Below are 13,245 nucleotides of genomic sequence, written 5' to 3'. Positions count from 1 at the left end.
TCGCGCCGATGACGATGGTGATCATGATGGTGCTTCGGAGATGGAGATCACAAGCACAAGATGATGATGGCCATATCATATCACTTATATTGATTGCATGTGATGTTAATCTTTTATGCATCTTATCTTGCTTTGATTGACGGTAGCATTATAAGATGATCTCTCACTAAAATTTCAAGATAAAAGTGTTCTCCCTGAGTATGCACCGTTGCGAAAGTTCTTCGTGCTGAGACACCACGTGATGATCGGGTGTGATAGGCTCTACGTTCAAATACAACGGGTGCAAAACAGTTGCACACGCGGAATACTCAGGTTAAACTTGACGAGCCTAACATATGCAGATATGGCCTCGGAACACAGAGACCGAAAGGTCGAGCGTGAATCATATAGTAGATATGATCAACATAGTGATGTTCACCATTGAAACTACTCCATCTCACGTGATGATCGGACATGGTTTAGTTGATTTGGATCACGTAATCACTTAGATGATTAGAGGGATGTCTATCTAAGTGGGAGTTCTTAAGTAATATGATTAATTGAACTTGAATTTATCATGAACTTAGTACCTGATAGTATCTTGCTTGTCTATGTTAATTGTAGATAAATGGCCCGTGCTGTTGTTCCGTTGAATTTTAATGCGTTCCTTGAGAAAGCAAAGTTGAAAGATGATGGTAGCAATTACATGGACTGGGTCCGTAACTTGAGGATTATCCTCATTGCTGCACAGAAGAATTATGTCTTGGAAGCACCGCTAGGTGCCAGGCCTCCTGCAAGAGCAACACTAGAAGTTATGAACGTCTGGCAGAGCAAAGCTGATGACTACTCGATAGTTCAGTGTGCCATGCTTTACGGCTTAGAACCGGGTCTTCAACGACGTTTTGAACGTCATGGAGCATATGAGATGTTCCAAGAGTTGAAGTTAATATTTCAAGCAAATGCCCGGATTGAGAGATATGAAGTCTCCAATAAGTTCTACAGCTGCAAGATGGAAGAGAATAGTTCTGTCAGTGAGCATATACTCAAAATGTCTGGGTATAATAATCACTTGATTCAACTGGGAGTTAATCTTCCGGATGATAGCGTCATTGACAGAATTCTTCAATCACTGCCACCAAGCTACAAGAGCTTCGTGATGAACTATAATATGCAAGGGATGAATAAGACAATTCCCGAGCTCTTCGCAATACTAAAGGCAGCGGAGGTAGAAATCAAAAAGGAGCATCAAGTGTTGATGGTCAGTAAGACCACTAGTTTCAAGAAAAAGGGCAAAGGGAAGAAGAAGGGGAACTTCAAGAAGAACAGCAAGCAAGTTGCTGTTCAGGAGAAGAAACCCAAGTCTGGACCTAAGCCTGAAACTGAGTGCTTCTACTGCAAGCAGACTGGTCACTGGAAGCGGAACTGCCCCAAGTATTTGGCGGATAAGAAGGATGGCAAGGTTAATAAAGGTATATGTGATATACATGTTATTGATGTGTACCTTACTAATGCTCGCAGTAGCACCTGGGTATTTGATACTGGTTCTGTTGCTAATATTTGCAACTCGAAACAGGGGCTACGGATTAAGCGAAGATTGGCTAAGGACGAGGTGACGATGCACGTGGGAAATGGTTCCAAAGTCGATGTGATCGCCGTCGGCACGCTACCTCTACATCTACCTTCGGGATTAGTTTTAGACCTAAATAATTGTTATTTGGTGCCAGCGTTGAGCATGAACATTATATCTGGATCTTGTTTGATGCGAGACGGTTATTCATTTAAATCAGAGAATAATGGTTGTTCTATTTATATGAATAATATCTTTTATGGTCATGCACCCTTGAAGAGTGGTCTATTTTTAATGAATCTCGATAGTAGTGACACACATATTCATAATGTCGAAGCCAAAAGATGCAGAGTTGATAATGACAGTGCAACTTATTTGTGGCACTGCCGTTTAGGTCATATCGGTGTAAAGCGCATGAAGAAACTCCATACTGATGGACTTTTGGAATCACTTGGTACTTGCGAACCGTGCCGCATAGGCAAGATGACTAAAACACCGTTCTCCGGAACTATGGAGAGAGCAATAGATTTATTGGAAATCATACATACAGATGTATGTGGTCCGATGAATATTGAGGCTCGTGGCGGATATCGTTATTTTCTCACCTTCACAGATGATTTGAGCAGATATGGGTATATCTACTTAATGAAACATAAGTCTGAAACATTTGAAAAGTTCAAAGAATTTCAGAGTGAAGTTGAAAATCATCGTAACAAGAAAATAAAATTTCTACGATCTGATCGTGGAGGAGAATATTTGAGTTATGAGTTTGGTCTTCATTTGAAACAATGCGGAATAGTTTCGCAACTCACGCCACCCGGAACACCACAGCGTAATGGTGTGTCCGAACGTCGTAATCGTACTTTACTAGATATGGTGCGATCTATGATGTCTCTTACTGATTTACCGCTATCGTTTTGGGGTTATGCTTTAGAGACGGCTGCATTCACTCTAAATAGGGCACCATCAAAATCCGTTGAAACGACACCTTATGAACTATGGTTTGGCAAGAAACCAAAGTTGTCGTATCTTAAAGTTTGGGGTTGCGATGCTTATGTGAAGAAACTTCAACCTGATAAGCTCGAACCTAAATCGGAGAAATGTGTCTTCATAGGATACCCAAAGGAGACTGTTGGGTACACCTTCTATCACAGATCCGAAGGCAAGACATTCGTTGCTAAGAATGGATCCTTTCTAGAGAAGGAGTTTCTCTCAAAAGAAGTGAGTGGGAGGAAAGTAGAACTTGATGAGGTAACTGTACCCGCTCCTTTATTGGAAAGTAGATCATCACAGAAACCAGTTTCTGTGACACCTACGCCAATTAGTGGGGAAGTTAATGATAATGATCATGAAACTTCAGATCAAGTTATTACTGAACCTCGTAGGTCAACCAGATTAAGATCCGCACCAGAGTGGTACGGTAATCCTGTTCTGGAGGTTATGTTACTAGACCATGACGAACCTACGAACTATGAAGAAGCGATGGTGAGCCCAGATTCCGCAAAATGGCTTGAGGCCATGAAATCCGAGATGGGATCCATGTATGAGAACAAAGTATGGACTTTGGTTGACTTGCCCGATGGTTGGCAAGCCATTGAAAATAAATGGATCTTCAAGAAGAAGACTGACGCTGATGGTAATGTTACTGTCTATAAAGCTCGACTTGTTGCGAAAGGTTTTCAACAAGTTCAAGGGATTGACTACGATGAGACCTTCTCACCCGTAGCGATGCTTAAGTTTGTCCGAATCATGTTAGCAATTGCCGCATTTTATGATTATGAAATTTGGCAAATGGATGTAAAAACTGCATTCCTGAATTGATTTCTAGAAGAAGAGTTGTATATGATGCAACCGGAAGGTTTTATCGATCCAAAGGGAGCTAACACTGGCTCTATCGCATAGACATCCCTGAGCGCGCGTTTGCGCTCCCTCTTGGGGATACGGGTAACGTATATCATGTTCACCGTTTTGACCTGGGGGAGGAAACTTCTTCTGCCCCTCGTGTTCCGCGGATGGGGCTCCTCGTCGTCGTCCTCACTTTGCGACCCCTTCTCCTTATTCTCAGTATTTAACTTGCCTGCCTGTTTAAAGACCCAACAGCTTCTGTTGGTATGATTGGCTGGTTTATCGGGGGTGCCGTGGATATAACATGGACGATCAAGTATGCGGTCCAAGCTGGATGAGCCCGGATTGTTTCTCTTAAATGGCTTCTTCCGCTGGCCGTACTTGGAGCCACTGAATCCGGCGTTGACCGCCGTGTCATCGGTATTGTCACCGTTGCTTCGACGCTTGTGCCTGTTGCGTCGGGGCTTGCCGTAGCTATTTCTGGCTTCAGAGGTGCCAGGTTAGCTTGCATTATTGTTGCTATGGGTTAGCCAGCTATCCTCGCCCGCGCAAAAGCGGGTCATAAGTGCTGTGAGGGCTGCCATGGACTTCGGCTTTTCTTGGCCGAGGTGTCGGGCGAGCCATTCGTCGTGGGTGCTATGCTTAAAGGCCGCTAGGGCTTCGGCATCCGGACAGTCGACGATCTGGTTCTTTTTAGTTAGGAACCTAGTCCACAATTTCCTGGCTGACTCTCCGGGCTGTTGAACTATGTGACTTAAGTCATCGACATCCGGAGGTCGGACGTATGTGCCTTGGAAGTTGTCGCGGAAGGCGTCCTCCAAGTCCTCCCAGCTGCCAATGGAGTTTTCTGGCAGGCTGTTTAACCAGTGCCGAGCTGGCCCCTTGAGTTTTAGCGGGAGGTATTTGATGGCATGAAGATCATCACCGCGGGCCATATGAATATGGAGAAGAAAGTCCTCAATCCATACCGCGGGATCAGTTCTTCCATCGTATGATTCGATGTTCACGGGTTTAAACCCTTCTGGGAATTCGTGCTCCATTACTTCGTCAGTGAAGCAGAGGGGGTGTGCGGCGCCTCTATATCGGGCCAAGTTGTGACGTAGCTCGGATGGAGTCCGTCTACGGTTTTTGGCCCGGACGTGGTTTTACTTGTCATGTCTGGCTAGGTAGCCGTCGTCGCGCGCTGGGGTACGCCCCCGTGACCCATAGATCGATCTGGTCTGACCTGCTCTGTTTTCCAGGTCCTGCCGCAGGTCATATGTATATCCCCGAGTTGTTGTGTCTCTTCCTTTACGGCGAGGTAGTACGGTCTGGTGTTCGGCTTGAGTTGCCGTTTTGTCCCGGCCACGTGGTGGTCGGTCAGCCGCGTTACGCGCTGTTGGTATGGGCTCAAGTGCCTCGTCGTCGAATTGAGGTAGCAGTTTACGCTTTGGGTAACTTTTGGTTGGGCGCTCGAGGCCGTATTCCTCGGCTGCCAGGACATTAGTCCACCTGTCGTTGAGTAGATCTTGATCAGCCTGAAGCTGCTGATGCTGCTTCTTTTTCAGGCTCCTTGTAGTGGCTATTAGCCGGCGCTTAAAGCGCTCCTGCTCGAGGGGTTCCTCAGGCACGATAAAGTCTTCGTTGCCGAGGCTCACCTCCTCGGAGAGTGGAAGATAATTACTGTCCTCCGAGTCTTCGTTTACGGCCTGTTCATCAGGGCTAACTTGCCCATCTTCCCGATCGTCCTGTTCGGAGGTTGGCTCGACGGGGTTTTCTTGGTCTTCGGCGTCGTCCGGAGTATCGTTGTCTCTCGTGCCGGTACTGTTGTCTTTTCCATGGCGTGATTTAGAGCGGCGCTGCTGACGTCGGCGCTTTGGTTGTGTCTCAGGAGGTATATCCTCAACTAGATTATTCTCGTTATTGTCGTTATCCTCTCTGGGTGTATCCACCATGTACACGTCATACGAAGAGGTGGCCGTCCAGCGTCCGGTAAATGGCAGGTTTTGGGCCTGCTCTTCTCCGGCATCGTCGTCCATACCGTCGATGTCTTCGGAGTCATAATCGAGCATGTCAGTTAAGTCCTCGACAATGGCTATGAAGTGGGTGGTGGGTGGGACGTAAAATTCCTGGACCTCAGCCCCTAGTCCAGGCTGGGTGTATTTCGGACATTGCTCCTCTTTAATGATGAGGGATCGCATCAAGTCCAGAGCCTCGCTTAAAGGCGAGGTTTGGCCAGGGAGGAGAGAGTCCGTGGAGTACGGCGGGAAGGAGACTCCTCGGCCGAGCTCACACGATGCTGACTCCGAGGGTTCGGAGCCAGTGTCTGGAGAAGAGTCCGGCTGCATGATATATGGTTGCCAGCGACACTACTTCCTCCGGCTCTCCCGTACCGGGCTTAGTGGCCGCAGATAGTCCGGCGGGCTCAAGAACCCCATCTTCGGACCTGGTGATGCGCTCCGGATCTAAGGCCAGAGCGGAGGTTGGGGTCGTGAACCCTTGGAAGATCAAGTCTCCTTGGATGTGAGCGACATAATCCAGATTTCCAAAACTAATCTGGTGACCTGGGGCGTAGCTGTCGATCTGCTCTAGATGGCCAAGCGAGTTGGCTCGCAGTGCGAAGCCGCCGAATACGAAGATCGGGCCGGGGAGAAAGACCTTCCTCAGGGCAGCATCGTTGTAGATGATTGACGGAGCCATCGAACCTTCTGATGACGACACAACGGAACTCTCAATGAAAGCACCAATGTCGGTGTCAAAACCGGCGGATCTCGGGTAGGGGGTCCCGAACTGTGCGTCTAAGGTCGATGGTAACAGGAGATGGGAGACACGACGTTTACCCAGGTTCGGGCCCTCTTGATGGAGGTAATACCGTACTTCCTGCTTGATTGATCTTGATGAATATGAGGATTACAAGAGTTGATCTACCACAAGATCGTAATGGCTAAACCCTAGATGTCTAGCATGTATGGTTATGATTGCCCTCTACGGACTAAACCCTCCGGTTTATATAGACACCGGAGGGACCTAGGGTTGTACAAAGTCGGTTTACAGAGGAAGGAATCTTCATATCCGAACGCCAAGCTTGCCTTCCATGCAAAGGAGAGTCTCATCCGGACACGGGAGGAAGTCTTGCATCTTGTATCTTCATGGCCCGTCAGTCCGATCCATGTCACATAGGCCAGACCCCCGAGAATCCCTTAACCCAGGACTCCCTCAGTCAGCATATTGAGAGGAGCGCTTCCTGTATTGATGTTTACCCCTTCCCGATTGAGCTATTCTCGTCCACGACTGCCATTAGGCACTCTCTCCCCAGCTGATGGTGCATACTGCATTGTGCGCCTCTGCGCAATCATCCAGGTGCCCCAATGCTTATCCTTCTGTTGCCAAACTCCGTCACCACACTCCTGTATACTTCATTGCCAAATTCCTCCCCACACCCTAGGGATTGGAGGGCAAGCCACCATCCCCCCACACCTATATAAAGGTGGGGAGGCACAGTGGGAAGCAGCCTTCCACCCCTTGGCGCCTCTCCCTCCCGTTACTCCTCCTGTGTGTAGCGCTTGGCGAAGCTCTGCCGGTGTTCCCTTGCCACCACCAGCACCACCACGCAGTCGTGCTGGCCTAGATCTCATCTATCTCTCCACCCTCCCTTGCTGGATGAAGAAGGCAGATACATCGTCGAGCTGTACGTGTGCACATCTCGGAGGTGTCGTCCGTTCGCATGGATCGGATTGGATCGTGAAGGGAGTACGACTACGCCAATCACGATCTTTAGAGCGTTAACGCTTTCGGACTAAGGGTATATAGACACCCCCCCCTCTCGTTGCTAGCATCTCCATAGAATAGATCTTGGGTGTTTCGTACGAATTTTTTTGTTTTCCAATGCAATGTTCCCCATCAAGCTCGTCCAAGGCTCCTCTACCCCTGAAGAACTTGAAGCCACTTCCATGAGAGGAGGCGGTAGCTGCTCCCTGGATCAATTAGTGCGAGGAAAACAATGGTGATAAACCCTCACCGGAGATAGGAATCACTGGCAGAGTACGTAGTAAACCGTAAAACAAGAGGGTCCTCGTCCACGTAAGTTCAGACGAACGATCCTATCTAGTGAGTAGTAACCTCATGCATACCCTCCTACTCCCGCACGCACACATTTTGGGCCGGCCCAACTAGTCCTTTCCGGTTTTATCCTTTCGGGGGTTTTCTATTTTTTTTTCATTTTCGTTATTTCTCTTTTTTCATGATAGTTTTTTCCTTATATTTTCATTTGTCATTTTTTTATTTTGCGAACATGTTCAAATTCATGAACCTTTTTCTGGAAATCGTGAACATTTTATTGAAATTGTGAACTTTTCGTTTTTGTGAACATTGTTTTATGAAATTGTGACCATGTTTTAAATTCATGAATACTTGTTTAATCGTGAATATTCATGAACATTTTTTTAAATCAGTGAACATTTGTTGAATTGTAGAATATTTTTTGAAAGTCGGCAACAATTTTGAAATTCATGAACCTTTTTTGTTTGACGAACATTCTTTTTGAAATGCATGAGCCTTTTTTGTAATTAATGAACAATTTTTCAATCAATGAACTTTTTGTAATTCACAATCATTTTTTAATTTTTTGAACATTTTCTAAAAATTATTAACATTTTTTGAATAAGTAAATATTTTTTTCTAAAATCATGAACATTATATTGAATCCATGAAAAATATTTTGATTTCTTGAACATTTTTCAAAATGCATATTTTGAAATTTGGATTTTTAATCCCAAATTATTTTATAGTATAAAAACAAAAAATAGAAAAGGAAATCGAAAAATTAGGAGGCATGCCACCCCTTGAATGGGCCAGCCCAGAAGGGGCACCAGGGTCAAGCGGGGTTTTTTGCTATTTGTTAAGGATTCAACCCAAACCACTAATTAAGGGGTCTTATTTGCAAAGTTCACTCCCACCTTCCAGGTTGCGTCACTTGTCACAACCTGTGAATTTTGCTTTTTTGTAGATTCGTTTATTCAAAACGGTTTATCTCTTAAACGGTGCGTTCAAATCTTGAACCATTTTCACATTGGGTTACTCGCATCGAGATCTTCAAAACTAGATCCCATGTTGATAGGTTTTGATGAATTATTCTACACAAAAAACCAGATGAAGAAAACCGAACTGGGAGCACATTTTTTTCTTTTCGAGAGGCACAGCTGTGCCTCTCGCAGAAGCAAATCTGTTCTTCTTGTGGAAGAAAGAAAAGAAAACGCGTTTTCTTTTCTTTTCGAGAGGCACAACTAAAAGAAAATTCATGCGTCCATGAGAAACAAATATGTGACTCTCAGGAAAGGAAAAAAAATGAATTTTCTTTTTCTATTTCCGAGTAGGAAATCCGTGTCTCCACGAGAAGAAAAGCTGTATTTCTCGCTGAAGAAAAAAAGCAAAATCATTTTTTAAATCTTTTTCATTAGAAAAAACACGTTTTTTCGTGCATTCGTTTTTCTAAAACCTAAGAAAGGGAAAAAATTATCTAAATGCTGAAAACACGTAAGAAAAATAAAAAAACAAAATCCGGCGGGAGCGTCAGCACGCGACACGTGACGGTGGCTTAGTGGCGCCCTCGCACCCCATCAAAGGTGATCCTTGCGGGGATTCTTATTTCCTAAGGAGTACTCATTGATCAGTTTTTTATTTTGAGAAACACTCGTTTTTTTAAGAAAAATGGAGAGACACTCGCTTTTCAGTTGTTCTCGGATTCAGCCGACTGAGACAGGACGGCCCAAGAGTCACTGACGGTCCATGAGTCAGCCGATGCCAGGCCGAAACGCCCAGCGAAACCGACCCAAATCGAATCCACCCTTCTCTCCCCGCCGCGGCGCCGCTCCCCCCTCGCCCTAGCAACTCCTCTGGCGGCCGGCGAGCGAGCAGAGATGAACGCCGCTGCTCCCGCCTCCCCTCTCAGCTTCTTACTCTTCCTCAGTCTGCCGGCGGGGAATTCCGGATTCCAGTGACAAGGGGCGCATCGGCGATCTTTGGCGCGCGGCTGCGACAGAGCTCGTCGCTCCTCTTCCACGGCCACCAATGGCGTAGGCCCCTTTACTCGTCGAACGCTCGCTCAGGGTGCTCCGTTCCTCAGCCGGTGAGCCCCCGTCTCTTCCACGGCAGCGGCACAGGGCGCATCTTGAGCTTCACTTCTCTTCCACGACAAGCGGCACAAGCAACATGTTTTCTAGGGTTTTGTTTCCCCGCCAGGTGCATTCTTCCCCATAAATCTGTAAGCCCTTGAGACATCTGGAAGTTTCTTTGTCTGTAAATTAGTTAAGCAGTACAAATTAAGTAGTCTGGTAGATTTGAAAGAAAGAAATTGCAGATTTGGAAAGGAGGAACATCCAAATTAAGTAGATTTGTCTTTCTGTTCTGAACAGGGTACTGAAAGGAGTAAAATTACTCTGGCCAGTGAAAGAAGCCAGTATCCGGCGTGGGCTGTTCGATCTACTACAGGTAATTTGGTCTTCTGTTGTGCACACCATCAATTTTCGTTGGTGTATATGTTCTACTTCAAATATGTATAGCTAGACCCTGTTAAAGTGATCTTTTGATTTGTTGTCTCGTGTAATTGAAGAATATGAGAAAAGGAATTGGACAGCGACTGTGTAGGCATTAGGCAGAGCTGTTTTATGCAATGCTTGTTGTCACAGTAGCATATATCCGTAGGGAGAGGAGACCAAGAGAGTACATCATAAGTCATTGCCTTGCCATGGAATATTGAAAACTTGCTGCCTGCCTGTTCATATCATGGTATCCACAAGAACCTGCCTAACCTGTATCTTTTAGCATGCTCCACACGAATAGATAAATTAATTCCTCTAAGTATGCTTCGCCTGCTATCAGTTCCTTAATAATTATACCACAGTGCTCCACACAAATAGATAAATTATTTTCTATGTGTATGCTTCTCCTTTTCTCAGCTCCTGGAGAATTATACTGATGCCGCGTGCTTTATTGGCAAGATTTATATGTCTTGAGCAAGAACTTATTAGTTCAAGATTATTGCATATAAGAAGATTGATCTTGCCTCTTCTGCAGTCTGGTAGATTTTGAAAGAAAGGAATTGCAGATTTTATTTGGACAAAGAGATGAAGCCAGAAAGGTAAATTTCTTGAGTTATACAGAATGTTCGCCTTGTGTTGGAGGCATTTGACACAAGTCTTTGCTGCTGTACTCTAAGCTAGATCCTTTGACGTTCTCTGAATTTCATTTGTCTGCATAATAAATGTTTTTGCTCCTGGCTTGCTAGGCATACTTTGTTCCTGGCTAGGAATACTTTCTGACCAGTTTTACCAATGGTGACAAAGAAATGGTTTGTTTACTTTCTTGTATGACCGTGGAATCATGAGTTCATGACATATAACCTTTAATGTGGATTATAACATGATGTACCTTTTGTTACCTTTCCTGATCGAGGACTATTTTTGGTTCATATTCATGCAAGCACTTCTCTGAGGATATTGAATTTTTCACCTGTACTGAACTTTTCTGGAGCTATTGAAACATCCCCTTGCACTGAAATTTGACTACTACTGAAATTTTGTCAAGATACTTGGACTTCTTGGACTTGAATGTACCCTGTTATTGTTGTACTGAAATTTACCTTGTTTGTACTAAAATTACAAAAAGGCTGGTTCGTTTCTTTAAAATAAGTCATCTGATGTGCATGTTGATCCTCCCAAAGATATATGTTTGACAGAGTCAATGTTGCACTGCTAGAATATTTATGCCCCCATTGCAACACAGGGGGAATTTCCTAGTAATAATAGTAATGTGTTTGAGAGGTGAATTGGGAACTCTATGTCTTGTGGGTTTCTATCTATTCGGTGGTTACTTGGGAGAGAAAAATTAGAGACCTTTGCAGCATTGCTTGAGAATAGAGATGATTTAGATCTATTGGTGTTCGCGGGTTTGATTTTGTTGAGATTATTTCGAGAAAACATCTCAAAACTTTGCTGATCTTGAAGGTGAATAATGAATATATGGAGCTATATTTTCCTGTTCTCCGATGGGTCATTAATGCTTTGCCCGTCAAGTTATGAAATGTTTAGTCAAAAGTAGTCGCAAATTCCATACCCTACAAGAAAAATGAACATATCATTAGATTCAAAAAACAAACTTTCTTCTGACTTTAGTTGTTAATAGCGTGCCCCATACTGTTTTTTTTCAATATTGTTGTAACGACTCCTCGGCCGCTTGCGCCAGGCCATAGCGACAACTAGTTCCACATCCACAACTCTGGCCACCATGCCCATAGTATCTTCTACATGCAGGTGCGCCACTGACTACAAGCCCAGTTTGAGCTTGCTTCTATAAATGAATAATTGAATACACTGCATCTCAGATTATTAGCAATTCTCTTCCGATGTAGGTGGTCTGTGTTCATCTCTAGCCCTGTGTGTGTGCGTGTGCGTGTACCTTACCTGAACTAGGTCATCCCATGTTTTGTTCAAGCTCAAGTTCATCACTTCTTGTTTTGTTTTTCGATTTGACCTCAAGATTATTTGTTATTTCTCTTGCCCTTCTTGTGCAGCAGGATTCGATTCGGTATAACACCATCACCGATGCAGACGACAAGGGGTTCATCGCGCCAGGCACCTCGGCGTTGCTTCCGTGAGATGGTGGCAGCGGCTACAGAAACAGCTACGGTGAGTTCCTCTCCTCGCCCCCAGTGGTTGCTCTGAGCTCGGCGTGGCCATCGTGCCATGGCTATGTTTGGTTAGGCTGCTGCAGTACGCCCTTGCATAATTCGGTGCTACTGTTTGTTTGTTTGTTTCTCTGCCTTGCTGCCACTAGCCTGCCTGATATAAACTTGCTGAATATATATGTCTTTGAGCAGGAATTGATAGAATATATACAGCTCATGTTCATGTTGATTCCCATCCCACTCAAAGTCTGAAACACTTCTTCTTCGCACTCAACAACTAGGCAGCACACCCGAATATATATGCATATATATATATGTATGTAGTTTCCCACTACACACATGGAGCAGTCTTGTTCGTTTTAGGATGTAGTATCACCACTTTATTTATTCCCTGCCTGCCTCCATGATATTCTGACTGCATATATGTGGTCTGTGTACCATCCATGATATGCACTTGCATCCTCAACTCATGTTGGTATTTTTTTATATATCCAAGGATGCCTTCCTACTCCTGCTAGTTTAGTTGTCGTGTGGCCTTGTTTCCATGATGATGAAATTCCAAATATACAAATTATTCATACAACATGGAGGGCCGGTGCGGGTGCTGTGGACACTCATTTTATGTCACTTCATTCAATTAAGAAAGGCATTTTTGACAGCGTCAAAGTAAGAAGTTGTCTCAAGAAGAGTGGTGCCAGAATAACCATAGCGTTCAATAGAGGAAAGCGGGCTAGCATGGAAGCCATAGTAGGTTGAGTTGGAGGCAGTGCGTTACCAATAGAAGGAGGTTTGGTAGTTGAGGGAGATGGCGAATTAGAAGAATCCACAACACGTGGACGACCAATGTGGTAAGAAGAGGATGACGGGTAATCACCGGAGAAGCCTCACGGGACGAGCGAGGTTTGAGGTAGCCTCAGGTAATGAACGAGGTGAGGAAGCCACATGTGACAATGGTACGGAGTCTAGAATATTAGTACGGGAAGACACGGTGGGATGGGTGGATGAGGACAATGCGTGGGTGATAGGTGTATCTGCAAAAGTGAGGAAAGAAATATCGTCAATGGGAGGATGGACGTGGATTGAAAGGATGAGACTCATCAAAAGCCACATCCCGAGAAATGAGCATCCCATGAGCAACAGGATCCTAACAGGCGACATTCAATAGACTGAGCAACCAGTTTGGTGTGTTCACGGG

General features: G+C 44.9%; 1 long non-coding RNA gene across 1 annotated transcript; it reads left to right on the top strand.

Moving 5' to 3' along the window:
• The first annotated feature begins 9,187 nt into the window (after positions 1-9,187).
• Positions 9,188-13,239, top strand: LOC123051220 (uncharacterized). Its single transcript, XR_006423970.1, has 4 exons — positions 9,188-9,629; positions 9,781-9,856; positions 10,442-10,505; positions 11,940-13,239. It is a non-coding gene; the product is annotated as an uncharacterized lncRNA (long non-coding RNA).
• The last annotated feature ends 6 nt before the right edge of the window (positions 13,240-13,245 follow it).

Source organism: Triticum aestivum, chromosome 2D (assembly GCF_018294505.1).
Source record: "Triticum aestivum cultivar Chinese Spring chromosome 2D, IWGSC CS RefSeq v2.1, whole genome shotgun sequence".
In the NCBI taxonomy this organism is placed as follows: domain Eukaryota; kingdom Viridiplantae; phylum Streptophyta; class Magnoliopsida; order Poales; family Poaceae; genus Triticum; species Triticum aestivum.
The sequence above is the reverse complement of the archived record's forward strand: the minus strand, read 5'-3'. Positions and strand labels throughout refer to the sequence as shown.